Below are 13033 nucleotides of genomic sequence, written 5' to 3'. Positions count from 1 at the left end.
CCCCAAGGAAGTGAAGAGACCTGCATGGACCACCAGGACTTCCTGTAAGAATCAGATGGGGACGGGGTCAATCAGAAGATCAGGTACTCCTGTATAAAAACAGATACACATAAAACACGAAGGTTACTCTAAGGCAACTAAACAGGGTTAATATAGAGAGCTACATATAGTGAGGAAGGCCAGAACTATATGCTTTCCCATACTCACTTTTGAATGCCAGTCTCAGGATTACATCAGGTCTCTCCAATGAATAAAAATGCCAAAATAAGCAAGCTAAATTATTATCCTTTCCTTTTAAACACTCCCCATGAAGATAAGGAATTTTCTAGGTTATAGTTGTGTCTCTACCTCGTTTTCAACAGTGCCAAAAAAAGTAAAGAAAAATACTGCCAGTAATACTGCTAACTAAACTAACTATCTTCCAGCAGACTGTGTATTCTGCCAGCTCGTATATTTAAAGCAAATAAAAATGAAAAGAGTGGCTAGCAAGCGCGCTGAGGAAACATTTATTAAAGTGACAGCACTCCTCATGCTCTAGCAACACGGGATAAATCCTCTGCCTGACCGGCAGAAAGCAAAAATCAGCAGGAGGCAGAAAAGACCCACAGTGCTCCCAATTTTAAGGACGTGAGTCCCAGGCTCTCCACACCACTGGAGTCAAGCTATCCAGGCTGATGAAGGCTGATAGCCAGAAACCGGTCCTTGGATGCTTGATTCCGGTCTGGGAAAGACATGGCTTGGTAGTTCGGACTGGACTGTTCCCATGAGGCACAGGGTCAGAGCTGATTTGCATATAGCCAGTGTCTAACCCAGGGTGGTGTGGAGTGCAAAACAACGATGGATTTAGGCCCAGATCCTTGTACTGGGGTGAATGTATGACATTGTTCTACATTCTGTCCATCAACTGCGTTTTTTGCAATTTTCACCCCGAGTGGGCTGGGTATACTCAGACGTGAGTCCCAGGCTCTCCACACCACTGGAGTCAAGCTATCCAGGCTGATGAAGGCTGATAGCCAGAAACCGGTCCTTGGATGCTTGATTCCGGTCTGGGAAAGACATGGCTTGGTAGTTCGGACTGGACTGTTCCCATGAGGCACAGGGTCAGAGCTGATTTGCATATAGCCAGTGTCTAACCCAGGGTGGTGTGGAGTGCAAAAAAACGATGGATTTAGGCCCAGATCCTTGTACTGGGGTGAATGTATGACATTGTTCTACATTCTGTCCATCAACTGTGTTTTTTGCAATTTTCACCCCGAGTGGGCTGGGTATACTCAGACGTGAGTCCCAGGCTCTCCACACCACTGGAGTCAAGCTATCCAGGCTGATGAAGGCTGATAGCCAGAAACCGGTCCTTGGATGCTTGATTCCGGTCTGGGAAAGACATGGCTTGGTAGTTCGGACTGGACTGTTCCCATGAGGCACAGGGTCAGAGCTGATTTGCATATAGCCAGTGTCTAACCCAGGGTGGTGTGGAGTGCAAAAAAACGATGGATTTAGGCCCAGATCCTTGTACTGGGGTGAATGTATGACATTGTTCTACATTCTGTCCATCAACTGTGTTTTTTGCAATTTTCACCCCGAGTGGGCTGGGTATACTCAGACGTGAGTCCCAGGCTCTCCACACCACTGGAGTCAAGCTATCCAGGCTGATGAAGGCTGATAGCCAGAAACCGGTCCTTGGATGCTTGATTCCGGTCTGGGAAAGACATGGCTTGGTAGTTCGGACTGGACTGTTCCCATGAGGCACAGGGTCAGAGCTGATTTGCATATAGCCAGTGTCTAACCCAGGGTGGTGTGGAGTGCAAAAAACCCGATGGATTTAGGCCCAGATCCTTGTACTGGGGTGAATGTATGACATTGTTCTACATTCTGTCCATCAACTGTGTTTTTTCCCAATTTTAAGGGAAGCAGGCTTCAAACAAGTCAAACCGGCACTCCTATACTTACAATCGATGAGCACTATTCGTATAATTTTTTGTATGGGAAGTTTCTTGGCCGCAGCAGCGCGCATTAAAGGCAAACTTGTATCTTTCGACAGCATATAATGACTTTCTTTCATCGTAGACTAAATCGCTTATTTGCACTGCACTTGCTGATACTTTTAGACTTTTAAATATGTAAACTGCTTTTTATAAGGTTGTATTGTAAAGCCTTGGTCATGCATTTTAATCTTTTTTAATATGATTGCACTTGATGTATTTGTAAACGTATTCATGAATTTTTGTATGAAATGTCTTTTTATGATTTTCATCAAAATCGAATAAAAGTACTTTGACTGACTGACCCACAGTGCTCCTCGCGCTTTAACACTAAACAAAAAAGAAGGTCTTCAGTGCGTCCTTGCACTCGGGGTTAATCAATATCCATGAAACGCCTCTGGTACCGGCGTAATGCAGATTATCAAAAAAGGGGAAAACAGGTTCCAGCGCGACCTCGCGCTCTCGGCGGAGGGGAAAAGAAAGGTACACAGCCCGTCCTGGCTGATCAGGGTAATATTCAAAAACAATTCGGCAAATAATCAGCAAACAGCACAGCTCACCGGGTGCTGAGATGAACTGCAAATAGGAATTCTCAGGCAAACAGGAACTCACAGGCAGGAAGAGGGTGGTCCTAGCAAAAAAGCCAAGCACCTGAAAAAGGGAGCTGGCAGCTTATATGCTGCAGATGTCACCTGACCTTAGACTAGTGCAGCATGGGAAAGCATACAAGCTGTTAGCTGTCGCAGTGCATTATGGGAAGCGTAGTTCTTTGGGTGCCATCAAGTAGGACAGTGTACAGGAAGCCTGATGGTTAACAGTATGAATCAAGCTCTATGAAGCAAAGCAGTCCTTTCAGGTACAGAAGCTGTCTGGCAGAGTGCACAGCAGGTCACAGCAGCAGGCAGTCCGTCTACAGGTTCAGTAGTGAGATAAAGAGCGGGTTCGAAGGTCCTATTTTATTCCCTAGTTCCATTCTTCTCGAAGGTGGGAGAAGCTTCTGGAAAGGTTCTTTGAAGTGCACATAATTTCCTGACTCCTTTGCTCTGGCTCAGAGTAAGCTGCAGTGACAATACAGGGTTGTTAGGCCCTTTGTGTGAATACAGAGCACCAGCTATTCAGTTGTAAGTGGGGCTGTGCTCACTTCCGCCCCGCCCCATCCTTCAGATGGCCAATTAAGGCACACCTAATTCCTCCTTTGTATGACAGTCTGGGAGGAATTCACAAAGTCTAACTGTCAGCTACACCCATTCATGTGACCCAAGACAGGCTACAGGCACAAGGGGCTAAGGCAGAAAAATGCTGACTGTCTAAAAGTGGCATTTTCAAAATTGTAATGAAAAATCCAACTTTACTAATAAAGAGGATAACTCATTACAATTTCAAAGGTACCAAACATGACAGATCTACCTGCTCCCAATTATGAATTACACCTTATTAAATGTAATAAGGACTCCCCAATGCTATCCTATGGGAGGGGTAGGCCTCACAGTAGTGAAAAGCAAACTTACTACCAGGACATGTAAAAGTTGAAAGTACATGTCCAACCTTTTAATTACCCAGCACCCTGCCCAATGGGCTATCTAGGGCCTGTCTTTGGGGTGACATAGGAAATAAAAGAGGAGTTTAAGGTTTTGGCAACAGGGTTTAAATCCAAAGTTGTCACAACAGCTTAAAACTGCATTCAGGCTGCAATGGCAGGTCTGAGACATGTTTTTGGGTGCTACTTAAGTGGGTGGTACAATAAGTGCACTGGTAGCATTTAATTTACAGGCCCTGGGTATATGGTATACAAATCTACAAGGGACTTGGAAATATACTAAATAGGTGTATGCCAATCAAGCCATGTTTAGGGGAGTGAGCACAAGCACTTTAGAACTAGTTAGCAGTAGTCCTAAGGCCAACAAAAATGAATTTCAGAAAAAATTGGAGGTCAGTAGGCAAAAGGTTTGGGGGAGGACACCCTCACGCTGACATGTCTGACACGCAATGGGAATATTGTAGAATACATAAGCCCTTTTTCAGAAAGCAGTGATATTATAAAAACAACACATCACCTAGATCAGCACTGTGTAATCGTATCCAAATTAAAAGTAAGCATGTGTAAAATTTTAATCAGGCTAGTGCAGTTTGCCAATTTGTCAGTGTTCCTATTTCAATATGTTGTGAAGTTAGTTACTTTTTCAAACATTTGCTTGTAAGGTAAATTGACTGAATAAAAAGTGTATGCACAAAATCTTCCATGCAAAAAGTAGGTTTTGTCCAATTTTTCTCAAATAAATGCTATTTAATTAAACTCATTAGAATACAGTAGTTATTTGTCTCATATTTGCATGTCTTCCATGTTTCTAATAACTGAGACATTGTTAACTCTGGGGGAAGGGACGGGAAGAGATACTTTTAATTACAGGACTTTGGGCAATGACATTTGGCAATCAGTATTTCCCCACCGATTTACTCTTGTTTTAACGTAGTAATTTATGCAGCGATTTTGGCAGTGAAATACCCCTTTTCTGAATTGCACTGGATCGTGTCATCCTGATTCGGCCTATTTCTTCATTACCTGCCAAATTAGGATTATGACGTAATTTATGATGAGGGTCTTGTGCGATCTTATTTCGCGTAGTTTAAAAAAACTGGGAGAAATTGTCGAAATATTAGAACTATATGCACTACATATTGGCAAAAATACACCTTTGCAAACTTTTATGCATTCATGAAATGCAGCTTATTAATAATTACATCAAATAAGCTATCTTTTAGTATTAAGAGATATTTCAGAAACATGCTGATACTATGATCAAATAACTGGGCTTGTGTTTTTTTACACAAATTGACATTTCGAAGCTTACAGTAAATTATGAACAAGAATTCAGACATTTTAGCAGTTTCTTTTAATATGAACCATAGACACACTTGTTTTATTCTCGTCTTAGATGAGTCACCAGTACAAGTATTTTCGGAAGTAATGTTGAACTAATGCCATGTTGCTATTTTATATATTTCCTCTTGCAAGCACAAAATAGTAATTAGATGTTATACAAATTGCTCTTGTTAGGTATTTCTGCAAATGTTTACTATTTGGGAAAAATTGATTAACATCATCGTTTGGAAGCAATAGTCACCAGAGATCTTTCATGCATTTCATTCTATGATCAACATCATTCCCCACTAAGCGAAGTCAAAGAGCTAAGCGAAAAAAGACAGGGTACGAAATTAAAAAAATGTTCAACTGCAGTTGATGTAAAAAAGAATTGTGTTTATCTATTTTAATTTAATATGTTATTACTTCTTTCTTTTTTGCAGGGAATCCAAATCCCCCCCTTGTTTTTATTTACTCCTAATCTCCCTTTGCCACTCTCCTTCCCTAGGCCTAATATTACCCATACCTCCCTCCCTTTGCCTCTATCCACCCCTAAATACTAATTTTAGCCTTACTTCACTTTACTTCTACCCAACCTTGAACCCTAAATTTACTCTTACCTGCTTTTACTACTGCCCACCCCTAAACCCTAAAATGTACCTTACCTCTATTTGTCACTGCACATCCTAGACCCTACAATTAGCCTTAACTTTTTTTTGCTGCTACCAACCACTACACCCTAAAATTACTCTTAATTTCCTTTACCTCTGTCCAACCATGAACCCTACATGTACCCTTACCTCCCTTTACCATTTCCTACCATTTAACCCTAAAATTACGTTTAGTTCCTCTACCACTGCCAACCCCTAAACCCAAAAATGATCCTTTACTCCTTTCACTACTACCCACCCGAAAATCCTGAAACGACCCTTACCTCCTTTTACCACTACCCACACTAAACCCCTTTTTTAAAATAACATTAGATTTATGTAACCTAAAAAAGAATACAAGAGTTGTAAAGATATACGTGATAAAGACACGAGTACTTACCTGGGTAGTACTTACATGCATGGTAAAGGCGGTTCGGTAAAGACTTCATTGTAAACGCGGTTTCCGGTTCAATTTTGCTATGTGAACTGGTTCTAGTCATCGGAGATCGTAGAGACAGACAATACCTGGCTCAATGTGCCACGAAATCTATAATAAAGTTTAATGCCTTTTTATGTTTAGGACTTTAGTGATTATGATGGTTCGTGTCGTGGTTTCTCGGAGGCCTCTCAGGATCGGCTTGTTGCTCAATGGGTCCCACCTATTGACAACCTCAATTCCGAATTGCCGTGATGGCACGGAAGATTAAGGGGGTCAATCGGGGGAAGGAAAGGATGGGAACAGCGGGGAGGGAGACCAGTGAATAGAAAAGGTTATTTAGACACACTGCGCTAACGGCTTCAATGGTCAATTTAAAGCTATATTGTTTTGCCACCACAAGTCTACCTGTACAGAAAAAGAACTCAGTTCTGGTAACTATAAGAAGAAGGACGATTTAGCAGTCATCAAGACCTTCTCTTGGCTACCATGTACTGGTTTAGTCCTATGGCAGACACATGTGGTTGCAGGCGGAGCACTGGAAAATAAAAGAACAAGGAAACATAAACAGTGCACACTGGAACATAACCAATGCACCTCGGCAAACGGTACAAACTACATACAGTACCCACCAGTCCGTGTGTGGGTGCAGGCCTCACAAGGGAGGAAGGTTACGCTTAGTGGCAGCAACCTCTCCACGTCCCTTGCTAGAAGGTAAGCATAAAAAACGCTCTTATTTCACATGAAACATCTTTGCCAGTACAAATAAACAGCCCTTAACCAATTTGACATGTGGTACCCACCGCAACCAGCCCAAGTGCTGTAACACATAGTGGAGAAAAAGAATATACCACCTGGCATCAATACCAGTAGAAATGTCCCGGATTGTCCAGGAAATGTTTTGACCCTGAAATGTTTGAACTCCAAATATTATCGAGATGGCCTAAATACGTTTTCTTTTCCAAATGCTAGCACTCGCTAGCGCAAACAAAGTATCACGGAAGATTGACTCTTGGCGGTGTCACCGACACCCTTACTCCACCGGGAAATGGTAGTAGCCCCAAAATCTGTCTGTAAGCGTCTCGCAGAAATGCCGGAATAATCTGCAAGCTCCCTTTGTTCGGCTTCGGCTTACATAGCCGGCTGGAAGCTCAGTGACGCATCCCTTCCTGTGCGCGTTCCTCTTCTCCCGCACAGGTGGCTGGGTATTGTGGTCCGGGAGCTTTGGCCCTCCAATGCTCCGGCATGTCGCGGAAAATGACGGCGGCCCTTTCCCATAGGTCCCGTCTTTCAGTTTGGCCGGGAAGACGTGCAACGGTCGAGGCTGTGCACGTAACAGTTCGCTGACCTTTAATTAGCTTTCTATTCTTTTCATACTTAAATTGTACAAAACAATCAAAAGGGGGGAGAGAAATGTCATATTCAGTGTGGACACAGCCTCCTCTATTACGTAGATAACCAATAGAAGTCCACTAGCTATAAGACTAACTGTCTTATCGGGGTATAGATAATGATATAGGGAAAACAGTAAGTTTTTGTGAAATAACTCTCACCCACCAAAGTGACCCGAGGTGACATGCTTCATCATTGGTTTTCCCTGCCTCGCTGTGGGACGGGGCATGCTACGACCGATGGAGACGTGGGAGCACTTTTTAGGGTGTAGGCTATAAGGCGATGGAAGTGGGAGGGTCAAAAGAAGTGCGTATTATTAAAAAATACCTGGCTACGTGGAGTCTAATTTTTTATAAATCCTGTAGCTGTTATTATTGAAAAAGGGGAGAGTAGAGACTTACACTATGATGGGTGATTATCTCCTGGTCAAATCTTTAATTTTAGACAGGCTGTTTGAATTGCTTTTAATTTTGGACTTTGCCTGAATTCTAGAGCGGTCCCCCTCACTGAAGAAGTTACACTCAATCCTGGTCAGGCAGTTATGAGAGATAGTGGATAATATTAAGTCACAGCAACAATGTGTGTACCAGACCTTTGGCAATGGCCCTTCAACTGCCTCCTAAAGAAGTGTTACCTTCTTGAACTGGTGTCATAGTTTAGATAGAGGTACACATAAGTAAAGAACCATGCATACTGTGTTGTGTGCATGAACTGATTATGCTTATTCATCTCAGATCAGTAGTTACGCAGCACATACATCCCTGAAAACACGCACACACTGTGATTGTGATTCAGGAATCAAATGCGGCCCCTACACCACTGCTCTTGATTGTGTAGAATGTGGATCTCAGTGTGAGATTTGGAGGGATGGAAAAGATGGAATACTTAAGTCATCACATGCATAGGAAATTAAGGATTTATTTTGCTCTCTTATTATGAGACGTTGAAGATAAATATGTGGGACCTAGGAAGTCACTATAGCAGAGATTAGACATACAGTTTTGTAATGAGAAAATGCCTAGTTGCTTTAGGGCATAAGAAAGTTGTTGGAAGAATAGTGGAATGTGTATGGCATCACTCTATAAAGGAACTTATAACATTTGTTAATTAATTCATGTATTCAACACAGCGAGTGGCTTGATTCCACATTCATACCCCACAAATGAAAAAGTAAAATTGTCAGAAATGTTTTGATAATAAAACATGTTGTTGGGCAGCCATTACCTGAACACAAAGATCAATTTGTATCTGCTTAACACAAAACACTAGAGCTCTTAGAGTTATGGTAAAAATATGCACTAATCAGAGGATGGGCTTTTTTTATTCATCTACTGGATTGAAGCATTAACTTAATTTCCATGCCAACATAAAGTGCTTACCAGCAACATTATGACAACCAAAGCAGTGGCTTAGCTTTGATCCTAAATTAATTCATTATTGGCTTAGTAGTTGTGTCTGGTGGTCCTGAGTTGAGTCTGCTATGTCTCTTTCATTTTTTGTAGTTACGTGATTTCACAAAGATCTTTAAACTGGTTCATTATTTGGATCAGAAACTTAAATATATACTCTGACCGGTTTACCTAAAAAGTAGCAAATTCCTACCCATAGATGTCACCCTTGAATTGATCCAAATGTACTACTGTTTGGAATTCAGGTTTACTAATGCAAATATACACTGCATAGATAATGGGGTGAATGCTTGAAATTAGTCTAACCACTGGCAAACCTTTGGGGTAGCTTTCCAAACAACTGTTTTTCACCAAGTGTGTCACTCTCAATAGAGGGCCTGGTTCAGGGTTTGGCAGATGGAGTAAAGGCAGACAGGGTGGCAGAGGATTTTCCATCTGCGACTCTGACTTTACTTTACCTGCCAAATTTAGAGATGTTCACTGGCCAGCGGACATCACTATACACTCATGGAGGTTCTTGTTAATATAAGAAATGTTTGATCGACATGCTCTCTCAAGCATGATAGCTGACCTGCGAAACTTTTCCAAAGGTTTAATTTTCCCCCCCAAAAATATTTTGAAAAAAAAATTAATAATGACCCCCGCACCATGGCAATTTCCTGCCTTGGTATAGCGGTCATTTTTAATTTTTTACTGTCCCTCGCTGAGAGGATACATCTGACAGAGGTGACCAGTAAAAAAAAAATCAGTCATCCACCCTAAATGGGGTGGATGGTCAGATGGCTTACCTCCATTGGCACCTATTCAACAGGCCATCTGAGGGCATTTTACTCTGGCATAAAGCTTGCAGTCCGCCCAACTCATAATCAGGTGGGCAGACCTTGAGTTTAGCAGACAGGGTTCTCTGTCCCCATTACAATGGAGCACCGGTCTACCTAACTCTTAATCAGCCCCAGTGGCCAACCTAATGAAAGTCAGTAGTGACCTTGCTCCTCATGATAACAGCACATCCCGAACCTTGGTCATCTCACCCATTCACCCTGCGGCCCACTGCTTTCTAGGTGAGAAACTTGAAATTCCCACACACCCAAATCTCAGCCCCTAAAGGCTGGTGTAAAGACATTTGAAGAATGCAGAATTACTGTCTGCTTTACTACTGATGATTAATCACATCTTTAGCCAGCTAACCTGTGATGAAGCCTTGCAGTACTGGTATTACTGCTGCAGGACATTACCAAAGTATTTACTGAAACTCATTTGCTTGATGAGTCGTGACAATACATCCAATTTTTTATTTTATTTTATGAGTTAACAAAATAGGGCAAATATCTCCTGTTCCTCTGTTGTTCATCCATCGAGTTGCTTCTAAACACATAAAAGTAATAAAGGACATACAAGTTATAAAGGACATAAAAGTTATGAACTGGAGTCACAGAGTACAGTTTGGATTTAGAAACAAATGATAATTCTAGGTCCTGATTTGTGAAAGGCAAAACCTGCTAAAAATCTATTCTGCAAAAAACCCAAAATACTTTGTTGAGTGAAGGAATACATGAACAATAAGCCAGTTATTCTCCCTCCAAAATGAGGAAAACGCGTTTTAAGATTATATGTGTTTCTGAAGAAAATATCCTTAGCAAACCCTTTCTGGAGACATTTTCCTAATCAGTTTGCATGAGTTTGCAATATCAATTCCATTTTGCTGAAAGCTCTTCACTTTGGCAAAAGTCAGTGTATACTTTCTTTTCAGGCTCACAAAGATCATTTGCTTTCATTAGGGCTCGCACTGCGACGCAATCGCGAAGCGATTGTCGCTGTGGAGCCCTATTGTGATCAGTTTTGCCTTCAAGGAGTTCAAGGGGAGACAAGAGACTGTCACGCGCAGCCTGCCGGAATCGGATCAGGTCGCGCGCATGAACACGCGCTCCGATTCCGGCAGGCTGATCCCCGTCACAATGGAGCACGCACGTAGACAGACACACAGGCGGGAACACGAGCACACACACGCTGCCGCTGCCACCGCCCCCCCCCCAGCGTGAAGGCTCCGACACCTTCGGGTAAAGTCCGCACTATATAAAAAGGCACAGATAAATAAATAAATAAACCAGCCCCCCCCCCCCCCGTTTCCGAGGCAGCCCCCCCCCCCCCCCGTTTCTCCACGGCGTGCACCCCACGCAGAGGGAGCTGCGCGAGTGCACGAGGGTCTCAACCAACGGCCTGCTCACCGGAAACAATGGACGGCTCCCGGGCGGTACTCACTCTTGAAGAGATAGTCGTACTCGTCATCCTTGCTGCCCATGGCGCCGCTAGAGGAAGTCTGCCCGACCTTGCTCGTCGTCCGCCGCTTCCAGGTGCCTGAGCTCTGCTCAGCTTCTGTCACGCAGCGCCGCTGACCTCATTCCGCAGGTATGTCCTGATTCTGCACGTCACACCGAGCCGGCATCCCGCCCACACCAGCCACCTTTTAAGGGCTTCCAAAGGTTTTTTTGGGGGAAAACTTCGGTTCTGCGTCGGTTCGCTTTGCCATGCTTGTTTGTTGTGTGACGATGCTATTTAGTCTGTAGGACTGAATATCCCTGTTTCTGTTCGGCGCACGTACAGTTTGAAGTGCACGGATACACAAGCAGGGACAGAGCAGGCCGGCCTCGCCACCCCTGCTCTGGGGGGACGGTGGGTGCGGACCTGAAGCTGCGAGGGCCGCGTGATGCCGCATCCGCTGATATCAACGGGGAGCGTTCACGCTGTTACATAAAATGCACAGGTGGCAGGATGAAAAGTCCCGGTTACACAGACTCAGTCCGTTGCAAAACAATGTAATAATAGCTTTCAAATTATTTCCCCTCACGTGTTGCATTGCGGATCTCTCCGCCGTAGGGTGCTTGGTTTGTGTTCATTAATTGTGACTTTAATTCCCGGTGCAGCCACCTTGGGCTGACGGGAGCACTGACCTGTGACGTGGGCACAGGTCAGTGCTCCCAAACTGCTTGGGTTTTGGATGCAGCCCTACCTAGGTGGACACTCATAATCTAGGGATGAGGGACATTTAGTCTCTGCCATGCTAATGGAAGCCCGTGCCCTCCGTCCAGCTTAATTAATAATTACTAAATACACATTCAAAGCGGTGCTAATGGCTGAGCAAACTATGTGCGTCACATGTGAAAGAGGCACAGCGTGTTTGGAATGCTGCAGGCACTTCCTGGACATTAGCTCTTTCCTTATAGTCATGTCGTGCACACGGGCCTATTGGTGTTTTTGTAGTCAGGAGGCTGCACGCTTTGCCTGCCATCCTGCGCCTCTAATTGGCCACAGTTTAGGGTTTCAGTTTTAGGTGCCCATCAGTTTGACGGTATCACAAGCGCTACATTCAGGAAGCACTACAAGAGTCCCGGCGAATCGACAAAGGCAGCACCGTAGGAGTACGACGCTGACTCATAAATCCACTTAGAGTGCCTCGTGGCTGTCACTGTAAGCTTCTCAAGCCTTAAGACGGTTACTTCCGGAACCTTTTCTAAAGGCCAATAAAACGAGAGACCCAAATTAACCCGAGTTAAACATTCCTCGTCCTGCTGAACTCTGAGGTAACTTTTCATCTATGTCAGTCAAAGCTAAAGAATGCAAACACACATTTTTGAACCCTGGCTACATTCTGTTCATGCCACTGCCTTCTTAAAGCAGGAGACCGCCGGGACCAGGAAAGGTGCCGCCAGGGCTAACAAAGGACTGACAAGCAAGCAGTATAAGGTGCTACAGATAAAATGGCAGGACATGATCTCGAAAGTCAGTGAATCTCTGGAGGTGTCACATTAGGTAGTAGTGCTGAAAGTAGTGCATCGCGCCACATGATCTGGGAAAAAGAGGCACTGGTGCGAAAACCCAAGAGCTATTTAGGCAACAAGTTTAAACAAAAGTTTTTTGACAGCTCAGAAATATCCTTCATTTTAGCAATAGGAAAATCTGCGGATGGACCTGGTGTATGTGGTCGATTATCTGGGAGCTAAACTCAGCACAAACACTACTAATAACTGCCAAGTGTCGCTGTGACAGTCAGGCTGTCCTGAGTTTAAAAAAAATGGTATTTGGTCTGATGGGATTTTTGAGAACACGATTATAACGCATTAAACTGCCAAGTCCCAGAATGCAGTGTTCTGTTACCTAAAAGCCACCTCAGGTTATCTGAGGCGATTTCGGACCGGTTGGCAGCTATGCAACTTTATTTCAAACAAAGGCACAGGAACAGCAGTCCATTCCTAGCAGGATGTCCCTGCTGCCCACGCCTTGTGAGAGGTGGAACTGGAGCAGTTTGGCTT

The 13033-nt window shown here is 43.7% G+C and overlaps 1 protein-coding gene and 1 long non-coding RNA gene across 3 annotated transcripts in view; one reads left to right on the top strand and one right to left on the bottom strand.

Annotated features, from left to right (window-relative positions):
• LOC144784418 (uncharacterized) overlaps positions 1-11110 on the bottom strand; it is a 464308-nt gene extending 453198 nt beyond the window's left edge. Inside the window, exon 1 of one of the 2 annotated variants that reach the window (XR_013601639.1) lies at positions 10952-11110. This is a non-coding gene — a long non-coding RNA (uncharacterized LOC144784418). The remainder of the gene's footprint in view (positions 1-10951) is intronic. The other variant, XR_013601640.1, reaches the window with a different exon arrangement.
• SHISA9 (shisa family member 9) overlaps positions 1-13033 on the top strand; it is a 1140149-nt gene that overhangs the window by 644329 nt on the left and 482787 nt on the right. The window lies entirely within an intron of this gene.

This window comes from Lissotriton helveticus, chromosome 10, assembly GCF_964261635.1.
Source record: "Lissotriton helveticus chromosome 10, aLisHel1.1, whole genome shotgun sequence".
Taxonomy (NCBI): Eukaryota; Metazoa; Chordata; class Amphibia; order Caudata; family Salamandridae; genus Lissotriton; species Lissotriton helveticus.
Note: the sequence above shows the minus strand (reverse complement) of the source record. Positions and strands in the feature narration are given on the sequence as shown.